Source organism: Schistocerca americana, chromosome 2, assembly GCF_021461395.2.
Source record: "Schistocerca americana isolate TAMUIC-IGC-003095 chromosome 2, iqSchAmer2.1, whole genome shotgun sequence".
Classification (NCBI taxonomy): domain Eukaryota; kingdom Metazoa; phylum Arthropoda; class Insecta; order Orthoptera; family Acrididae; genus Schistocerca; species Schistocerca americana.
This window is the reverse complement of record NC_060120.1, coordinates 521,995,373-522,007,063: the sequence shown is the minus strand read 5'-3', so window position 1 is coordinate 522,007,063 and position 11,691 is coordinate 521,995,373.

The window sequence follows — 11,691 nt, the reverse complement described above, 5'->3', positions numbered from 1 at the left end:
CACAAACTCCGGCTTCATTCACAGCCAGCATTAACCGTCTCTGTACAGACGAACCAAGAGCATAATGCAAGCACGTTTGCGTATTCGCATTCAACATTCTGGCTGTTACACCGCTTTTTAATGTACCAGCAATGGCATATCTCGCGCTTACGTTAACCTGTGATCATACGAATACAGTCACTTCCATACGTTGTCTATTCAAATGTATTCCAGAATTTTATATACTCTACTTTAAGATTTCGGGGGTTGCGATTTAAGTGTATTCCAGAGTTTTCGATACTCTACTTGAAGATTTATGGGGTTGCGATTTTTTCCCTCACTGTATATTAGATGTTACTCCAATAGTAGATCATTATTTTGTATATAGTTTGGAAAAGCACGGATTTTGTTCATCGCTTATATAAAGGTCTTTCGCATTTCATTTATCGACGGAGCGTAGGCGGATTATTGGTCGTATGAATCTCTGCCAGCAGACACGACCTTCACTTTATGCTCAAAGTATCTGCGGCGATACATATAGGGATGGCAGACATTCACAGATTCTTTTCTATCCCTACATAGGAGTGACTAGGTTTCCACGGAAGTCCTGGCGTCATTTACAGAACATTTGCCAGCGGAGACTAGTGCAGGAGGGTTCTGAAATTCACTGATTATTTACGCCACCTTTCATTTATGTATTATTGACAAAACTCTACCACCTGGTGAGCAAGATGTATGAGACAGGCGAAATACCCTCAGACGTCAAGAAGAATATAATAATTCCAATCACAAAGAATGCAGGTGTTGACAGATGTGAAAATTACCGAACTATCAGTTTAATAAGTCACAGCTGCAAAATACTAACGCGAATTCTTTACAGACGAATGGAAAAACTGGTAGAAGCAGACCTCGGGGAAGATCAGTTTGGATTCCGTAGAAATGTTGGAATATGTGAGGCAATACTGCCCTTACGACTTATTTTAGAAGAAAGATTAAGGAAAGGCAAACCTTCGTTTCTAGCATTTGTAGACTTAGAGAAAGCTTTTGACAATGTTGACTGGAATACTCTCTTTCAAATTCTAAAGGTGGCAGGGGTAAAATACAGGGAGCGAAAGGCTATTTACATTTTGTACAGAAACCAGATAGCAGTTATAAGAGTCGAGGGACATGAAAGAGAAGCAGTGGTTGAGAAGGGAGTGAGACAGGGTTTTGGCCTCTCCCCGATGTTATTCAGTCTGTATATTGACCAATCAGTAAAGGAAACAAAAGAAAAATTCGGAGTAGGTATTAAAGTCCATGGAGAAGAAATAAAAACGTTGAGGTTCGCCGATGACATTGTAATTCTGTCAGAGACAGCAAAGGACTTGGAAGAGCAGTTGAACGGAATGGACAGTGTCTTGAAAGGAGGATGTAAGACGAACATCAACAAAAGCAAAACGAGGATAATGGAATGTAGTCGAATTAAGTCGGCTGATGCTGAGGGAATTAGGTTACGAAATGAGGCACTTAAAGTAGTAGAGGAGTTTTGCTATTTGTGGAGCAAAATACCTGATGATGGTCGAAGTAGAAAGGATATAAAATGTAGACTGGCAATGGCAAGGAAAGCGTTTTTTTAGAAGAGAAATTTGTTAACACCGAGTATAGATTTAAGTGTCAGGAAGTCGTTTCTGAAAGTATTTGTATGGAGTGTAGCCATGTATGGAAATGAAACATTTCGATAAATAGTTTGCACAGTAAGAGAATAGAAGCTTTCGAAATGTGGTGCTACAGAAGAATGCTGAAGATTAGATGGGTACATCACATAACTAATGAGGAGGTATTGAACAGAATTGGGGAGAAGAGGAGTTTGTGGCACAAATTGACAAGAAGAAGGGACCGATTGGTAGGACATGTCCTGTGGCATCAAGGGATCACCAATTTAGCATTGGGGACAGCGTAGAGGGTAAAAATCGTAGAGGGAGACTAAGAGATGAATACACTAAGCAGATTCAGAAGGATGTAGGTTGCAGTAAGTACTGGGAGATGAAGGAGCTTGCACAGGATAGAGTAGCATTGAGAGCTGCATCAAACCAGTTTCAGAGCTGAAGACCACAACAACAACATTTGGTTAGACGTCGTCTGGTAGGACGACCTGATATGAACAAGTGCTCATGCCTATTAAGGTGTGCATTTCATAATCCATGTGCAAAGGAATTTTATTATTGTTTCCTTCCATATAACCATCTCTCAAATATGTGGCAATGACCAATTCTTTTCCCCATTTCCTCCACTTGGGAAATCCCGCAGACTTCCTGTACACCCCTTCACATAGCCCTCTTGTCTCCAATCGGGATATTAGTGGGAAAAAGACTCACTTTGTCCTGAGAGAGGGATGTAAGATAGCGTGTTTATTTGTTTGCTTTATTTTGGGGGTGTTGGGTTGTCCTCCACAATCCTCAGCCCCTCAACCCCATCCTCACATATTCCAATCATTTGTGTATCCGGAACCTCAGATATGAATGCAACACCCCCTTCCACCACCACATGTGAATAGGCGGTAAATTGGATGGAGTGGAAGGTACTGTCTTTACTTTTGGTGGGAAATGTGTTCAGTTAAGATGTTGGTGATGGACAGAGTGGATTTTAATACGTGTATTACCAGTAAGCATACAACTGCATTCTAAAATCTTCTACGGAACGGATGGAAGGAACCGATAATGAATGAATATAGTGGGAATACCTTTCAAGAGGAATAGGACGATAGACTGAGAATGTATTTCGCAACTCATAAAGAATACTGACTGTGCTAGAACTGCTCGTGTTTTTTAAAATGGCCGGTCAGTTCACAGTGTTTAAGACAGATTTGTCCTTTTCCACTACCACAGACTGAATGAAGCTCGGGTGCTCACCTTGGAGTGTGGGCTCAACTGGGGACGCTTGAAACGGATTTTCTCTCAATTTCGTGTGAATATACGTTCACTTTGCTGTGGACTCTAATCCACAATACTAGTCGAAATTGGCGGGGAAGTCAGAATAATTATCTCCAAACGATCTAAAAATGTGTATCGCCTAGGGAAGTTGTATACAGACCCATACATACGTGGTAAGATCGGACAGGACATCAAAAAGCCACTAAAGTGTAGGAGAGTAGCTTCCTACCGATCTACAATTGTATAGCTACTCAGAAACTTGTACACAGACACATGTTAAGAAGGGATAGAATAGCTGACTATCATTGAAGTGTAAGAACGCCAATACACACTACCACAACTCGTAGAAATAGTTCACTTCTCAAATTACTAACAGAAATTGTAATAAAAAAACCGTCACTTGTGAACAATATGTCATAGTGCAACATATGCACTAATTGTTGAGTAAAATCGTTGCAATAACACATCTACTATAATAACTGAGCGTAAAATATATCGCCAGGACAGATACGGTTTAGTTGCACATGTGTTCACCCGAAAGTGAAGATCGACTCTGAGGAAGGCATTGAAAAAAGGTGACATGTTTGTCACGAGACACTGTGCTGTCAATGAAAACTCTGTCACCATTACACTGTCATATTTCTGGCGTAGTAACCATAGAAACATAATAAAGGAGATTAGGCCACGTATAGGGTGACATTTGTAGGCACTCATTCGATATCGATGAATTGTAGGTGCGATGTGTCTGAATTCCTTTGTACAGTCCACATATAATTTACATGGCTGTGACTATCATCCTATAAGACAGTGCAGTAGTTTTCTAGTTGTGGTAGCTTTCTACATAGTCAGTGATGGGCAGAGGACTAGACAGCCTGCTGAAATAATTCAAATGGCTCTGAGCAATATGGGACTTAACTTCTGAGGTCTTCAGTCTCCTAGAACTTGGAATAACTCTTACTCGTTTACTCGTTGAAATCAGGTGGATTCAAACGTTATATATCAAAGACAAGAAGAAACTTGAGCTCGATACCGCTTTATTCGAGGTTTGTGAGTAAACTAATTACAGCCTCTGACATACCTCTCATGAACTGACTGCAGCGAGAAAACTGGAGGTTCACATGACGTTTTCATTGAGAGACGATCTGCAGCAGATGTTCTGTCTTTTGTATTCTTGATAAATAGGAGACAATATATTTCCATTGGTTTCTATTGATCTGACGAAGACTTAGGCAATACTTCCTTAATAGGTTTTACAAACACAGCAGGATGATTTTTTCATGGGTTGTGATAACCTCGAACTGTCGCTGCTTCAATAGACATTCTTCTAACAAAACGGCAACTCCCACCCTGTATGGAACACAGTTATGTGACACATTTATTTCACCACTTTGCATTCTTTCAGACAGCGCCAGACTAATATAGTCACCACGCCCTACTAACTGATGGCGACATGTCATGAACCATTTCTTTGACAGCAGACAATACTAGCTTATATCACTAATTTGAGAAGTGGTATTGAAAAGCCATTCAGGCAACTCTTTACTTAAATTAGCTTTGATTTCATTTAACTTTGACCTGAGTGGTTCATCTGAAGTTCCTCTCTCAGATAACAGATCAGAAGAGGACCTTTGCCCAACAAGCTGTAATTCTTAATATAGTTTTTCATTCACCTGAGTGCCTATATGCAAAATCAGCTTTTAAAAGTACTGTGAATAATTTTTCCCCCTGCATGTGAAACTGTTTCTTTAACTTATAACTTTCCCTCTACTGTTCTAACTGTTTCTTTAACATAACGTCTTTTCCAGAAGTGAACTTATCGGCTTTTCCATTTACCTCCTGAACATATCCTTTTATATAACTTATTCCACCTATTAATTTTCGTGTGGCCTTGGTATTGCCATGGTATTCAAAAATCGTTTTCACCATTGCCTTTAAACTTCGACATATTGCCGTAAATGGGTACTGAGTATGGCTAGCCAATTTGTTCTCTCTCAGCCTTTGACTCCAATTCACGCCCCTGACGAGACAATATTTTTGCCGGTCGCATCAACGAATTCACTACCTTCAGGGTATGATTCTACGTGATTATGTTTTTCAGATTAAATTTTTATTTTTTTTCTATTTTTACCATAATACGGAGATGGCTATAATTACATGGGCAAATTACATATATTAGTGTAATAACAGCACACAAGCGATGTTAATTAAAAATGGGCACCTTTCACTAAGAATTTCAAACAATGTAACAGCACTGTACCATGTTGCATATTCGCTACACATAGTCAGCTAACTTGCACAACATAACTATGTAACAGTGGCAATTAATTCACAAATAACTCAAATAATGCAAGTTTGATTGAAAATGGGCTGTCAATGATTAATTATATAATTAATTATATGCATAAATTAAGTAAATAAATAATGTTGTTCTTACCTCGAACGTTTTGACGTAAAGAAAAACACATAATTTCAAAAAATTATAACATCTTTTTCTTCGACTTCAGTCCGTTTCCGCCAATATTTCAGAGTTTTCGTTCAGTACAAGAAACAGAGAAAAACAAGTTTTAATAACGTAATGGCAATAAAAATTCGTATACATAATATTTATAAACTGTGCTGTAAGACGGTCCACAGTGTAATATATCACCTCTCTTCCCCCCCCCCCCCCCCCTGGGTTTTGTTATTTTAAGATTGTTCATTAGACCTAAATGTTATTAAGAAAAGCATACATCACACTGCGAAGAAGAAAAGAGAACATGTAATTATAAAATTTTGGAAGATGACGTTGATTCTTTCACTTTTTTCTTACTGTCTAATAGATCCTGTAAGATATTGCGAGTTTGATTTCGTTTTCATGAACAATTAGCAGCAGACCAAGAAGTAGTCGTTGGAATGAAAAGAGTTTGATGACAACATATCGTCTTGGTGTTAACTGACAAAGTAAACTGATAGTTTTTGTAATAATAACGAAACTTCGTTTACAAACATAGATTGCAGTTTCAACTTACTATGTTGAGTTCAGAATACGATAGAGCGCTTCCTGGGTCCGATCGTCATGTTACTAAACAGGCTGCCTCAATCTGAACAGAATGCAGGACTATGCACTATACTGCAAAGTAAATAGGAAATAAATCAAGTAGAATTACTGTGTCACAGTATAACTCAAGTTACAGGAATGACACAACCCTCTGGCAGCAAGGAAGAAAGAAACCACTATAATCTATTACTTTAGCAAAACAAAATATCAGAATGTTTTTCTCAGGCAACGTGTGTACAAAGATGACATTTATCATCACCGATTTCACTGTTAGGCTAAATAATTTGCTGCAGATGCTAACAGAAAAAAAAATCAAGGGACAAACCCTCACAAGAGCTTACTACCGAAATTAACTGACGACATTGCAGGACATTCTCAAGACAAAACTTCGCAGGTTGAATTTACATAGGTATCTTCTTTTAGTTAATACAACTTCGCTCTCCTCTGGTAAAATCCTGATATGGTAAGCAGTGTCATGTTTCTCTTCGTTCGGATGAAGAAAGCGTTTTGCTGCAGGCATTTCCAGAGACACGACGAGAGGATTTTCGAGGTGTTACCGTTTCATGAACAGCCAAAATGCAGACTTCTACAACCATACATCCTAGGGCACACTGTGTCGCAGATGTAGAAGACGAACACAAAGTTCGAAATCGCAGCATAACTTGTGCTCTTCTTGTAGCGAAGGATTGTCGCGCTGTCTTGGGAGCCTTGTAACGGTCCATGCGGCTCCACCCGTCGGAGGTTCGAGTCCTCCATCAGGCATGGGTGTGTGTGTTGCCCATAGCGTAAGTTAGTTTAAGTTAGTAGTGTGTGGGCTTAGGGACCGATGACCTCAGCAGTTTGGTCCCATAAGACCTTACTACAAATTGCCAATTTTCGACTTTGTAACTGATAACTGTACTATCGTAGTTGCTGTATCCTGCGTGGAAACCAATAAATATCAGGACAGTTCAATTGCTGTAATATAGGCTATATGCTATTTGTAAGAGTATATGTGGATGCTTTGTTACAGTAAGAAAATATTCCTGTCTTTGTGCCAATACAAACAGAAAGAAGTATGCTAGCAAATGAATGGACAACAGAAGTAGCGTTATATAGTAAGAAATGATATCAAGTGTCAGTTTACATTTCACACATTTTAGATACAGTACATATTCATTCCAAAGACGTATTACAAGTTCTGTTAGCATCCTGTCACAAATCCCACTATAATATTCGATGTTGAACACAACGACACATGTATTTTCACCGTTCCCAACTGGTGGACTGCGTGTCTGAGTGAGACAGTGTTGTCTCCTGGATAGTTAGCCTTGCGGGTCTGTTTCGTAAAGTAGGTCAGTGACTTTGTGTTGTGTTAAGATGCCAAATTACCCATTGGAATATTTGTGCGTTTGTGTACATCACATGCCCATTCAATGAGCACAATTACGTTTTCGGTGCGACTGTAAGGTTATATAATAAAATATTTTCAAATCATTGGAATTTCCTTGCTTTTATGTTCCAGTGTTAACCATTTTACACCGAGCTGTTCTTTGTTACTGGTAGCAATTCATTGCACTTTGATTCAGAAATGATGTACATGTCGCTGAGTTCTTTCTACGATCCACAAGACGCTAATTGTACTGTAAGCAATCATCTCTGTTCTTCTCAGCACACTAGGGCACAATATAAGTCAGTTGTTGTTAATGTAGGTGAGGCACCGCTTTATGTTTTCATATAAAGTCTTGTATTGTAAACTACGATAACAATCTGAATAAAACCTGCCTCGTGCACAAAGCTGAGCTATAGCCGCAGCTACGTATATGTACTTCAAGTAAATTCAGGTGTTTATTGCAACTTGTCGGTTCTGTGCACATCAATTAATTCGTTACCGTGTCCATTATAAATGCGTTGCGCAAAGTGAGTCCCTCTCGTATCAGGTCATGTTTAATTGATGATTAATTGAGGCCACGCTAGCACATAAATTCGTGGGTCTAAGCTTTCTATAAGAGTTTTAGAAGACGAAACTTATACTGTTTAGCAAGTCATCGACTTATCTCTCATATGAGATAATCAAACAAGCCCTAGGCAATGAACATTTTGCCCAGACTGTATTTTCCATAAATGAGAATGAAAATAACTCCAATACTTTGCTTCTGATCGACCGGGTGTTCAGAAGGTTTGCATTTTTCACTACTGGACAACGCTTTGGTACACTTTGTCGTCTCGTGATATTTGTTCTAAGTCAACTCTGCTCCACTGTGTGTTGGATGTCTTACAAACTGCCCACACTACATTGCAGAGAATAAAATCCAAAGGAAAAAAACTACCCTTCCTGGGAGTGAATGAGGCTTTCTTTTTAAAATATGTCTTCCGTCGTTCTAGATCACTAAGGCCTAGGGGTAGAGATTTTCGCTAGAAATCAAAGTATCTTTGGTTCTGGTTTCGAACCCAGTCAGCGAGTAAAATTTTGATGAAAATCATTAGCAGAGACGGCCACAGATTTCCAGTGTAAAAGTCAGCATAGTTCTGCCAACAGCATTATAAAAAGTGGGCGGAGAAGAAAAGTGAGATCTGGGCAACCTCTTGTGTTTTGGGTGGAAGCTGTCCCTAAAAGGCTGAAGAATCAGCGATGAACAACGGCATAAGAATGGAGAAGCCAATAGAAACCACTACGTTATGTACGTCCACAAACACGTCGCCTGGAATTCAAAGAGTGTCATGATAATCTCTCCATCGGCAAGATATTCTAGAGCAGTCGCTTATGAGTCGGAGCGTGGAATATCAGATGTTTGAACATTGTGGATAGGAAGCCTAATTCTAGTTACAGTGAGGATAAGTGAAGAGAACTGCAAACACGAGAACAGTGTCATTTCAGCGGCAGCAGAAAATGTTATCAAGGTAATAGGTTTCATCATGAACAGAAAGGACTATTCTCATCAGAATCAATAGTAATTAAGTGTCAACAAAAATATTTCAGGTATATAAGACGACATCGCAAGAAGAAGAAGGAGAGACAGTAAAAGTATATGAGGGCTTTGAACAGGTAATCCAGTATGTAAAGGGAAATTAAAATGTAATAGTCATGGAGGGCAGCACCGCTGTAGTAGGTAAGGAAAGACAAGAAAGAGTTAAAGGAGAAAATGGGTGTGGTAGTAGGAACGTGTCAAGTGAAAGCCCGTCTGACTTCTGCAATCAATATCAGTTTGTAATAGCTAATACCCCGCTCAAGAATCACAAGTGGATTGACTCTAGTTGAATTACTCATGGTACGTTGAGAAGCTCCAGAAATCAGGTATTAGATTCGAAGTGTACACAGGAGCAGATATACATTCAGGCCGTAATTTAATAATGGTGGATAGCGCATTGTACTTTGAGCGTAATGGTCGCAGAAATCGAGGTTGAAACAAGTGGTCTACTGAAGTACCGGTAGTGAGGAATGGTGTGGGTTTGGAGTCAGTGAGCAATGTATAGTTCTAAAATTGGCAAACGCGGAAGTAGCACCAACACAGATACAAACAAGGGAACTGTAAAGAGACCGTAGGTAAGACAAAAAATCTTCTTCTGATCAATGGAACAACAAAGTACATAAATGATCTGGAAATGGCCACACTGTAGCAAAATTACTGATTTAGCAATGAAAGAAATGGCAAGTGCTGGGGAACTGCGGAGAAACGTCTGCAAGAAATATGTGGAGAAATTGGAAAAGAAAATGTCGTCAGAAGGACAGCTGTCACATCCAAAAAAGTCATAACACCCCTTGTTGTAATTAAATACAATACCAGTAACAATAACATGAAATGGAAATTCTACACTTAAACACAGAGAGAAGAGCAGGTACGTCGAAAGACTACATTTATCCCTCGAGCAGGTGCGCCTGTGTATAAAGTGTGCCAAGAACAAATAATATTGTTTTGTACGACCCATTGTTGTTTTATAATTGAGAGCCAATACTTTTTCCTTCATTATTGCTTCACGTAACACAGTGATAAACTATGTTGTCCTACAACCAAGTGAGGAGTCTTAATATAAAATAACAGCGAGCTAGGCGCGAAAAAAATTACGGTCCGTGCAAGGAAATGTGCCAGGTACACAGCTAACATCACAATACCATAATGAGACAATTTTCTATGAGATAGTAACTGATTAGGCGTTTGGCTGAGATCTGATGCAATAGCATTGTTTAATGCTCAGAGTGGTTTATTAATGTGGGGTAACACATGTACACAGCAACACAATTATAAAATGATAGTTCCTTTTAGTATCGTTAGGCTTAACAGCGATTTGTCTCATATGTTTATTTTATCTTTGTTCAGTGAACTAAAATTAAAAAGTGTTTCTGTTCATACTTGTTAACCTGAATAACATAAAACAGATATTCTACACATGTGTACAAAGTTAGCCAAGCACCCCTTTGTCTAATGAAATACAGCATGCCAGCACGAGGGTTAAGGCCAGTAATTCGAGGCAGGATTGTCTGATGTCATAAAAGAAGAGAGGGTAGTCGAAATGGGAGTCGAAAACAAAGTTACTTGCTAGACTAATGAACTAAAGAACGGAGATAAAAATTGAGGAACTGTTAGACGACAACCAGTTTGGGTGTATGGAAGGTAATGGCACCATTAGAAACGATATAAGGAAAGGGTGCGTTCTTTCTCTCCTACTGTTCAGTCTATACATCAAAGATACAATGACGGAAATAGAAGCAAAGTTCAATAGGAGGATTGAAATTTAAGACGAAAGGAAATCAATGCCAATACTCACTAATTTCATTGCTATCATGAGTGAAAGAGCAGGAGATTCACAAGATCAGTTGAAAGGAATGCACAGTCTACTGCGTGTAGAATATGGATTGAGAGTAAACCGACGAAAGACTAAAGTAATAAGGAGTGGTAGAAATGAGATTTGCGACAATCTTCACATCAAAATTGCAGACTACAATGGAAACAACCTGAATTAAGTCTGCTATGTGGAAGGATATAACAAACGACCGATAAAGCAATTAGGACACAAAATTGAATAGTACAGGTAAGGAGGGCATTCCTGTCCAAAAGAAGTCTACCAGTACGATACAGTGGCATTACTTGGAGAAAAAATTTTATGGAATGTATATCTGGATAACAGCAGTTTATGGAAGTGAATCATGGAAGTTGAGGGAACCGAAAAAGAATCATTTGCGACCTGGTGCTGTAGAAGCATATAGAAAATTAGGTGGGCTGGTAAGATAACGAATGAGGATGTTCTACCCAGAATCAGCAAGGAAAGGAATGTGTGGAGGACGCTGACATGATGGACGGTACGAGGTCTGCTATTACATCAGGAAATAAATCCCACCGATCTAAATACAGAGGGTAAAACCTTTAGGGGAAGACAGAAATTGTAAAATACACTAAATCTAATTGAGAACTTTGTGTGCAAGTAGTACTCCTCAATAAAAATTTTGGCATGGGCTATAGAAGGTGTGCATCAAACCGGTTCTAAGGCTGATGACCACAAAAATATGTGTTTCGTTAACCGCTGTACAATACATGAAAAGGGGTAGTTCCAACTGTTATCGTGTCTGTGGTTTCCTATTACAAGCTAGGGAGAAATGAGAATATTCCCTTATAGGCATCGCCTGTTTTATTTTGCCGTTATGGATCCTACACAGCTTATATGATGGGGGCCAGACGTACTTCATTGTCTACGTTAGATATTAGAACAAAAAATTATAAATCAGTTACGTGGAGTAGTTAGAAACCATATTATGACATTGGCCTGCCTACTGCCAAGTACACCATGTTGTGC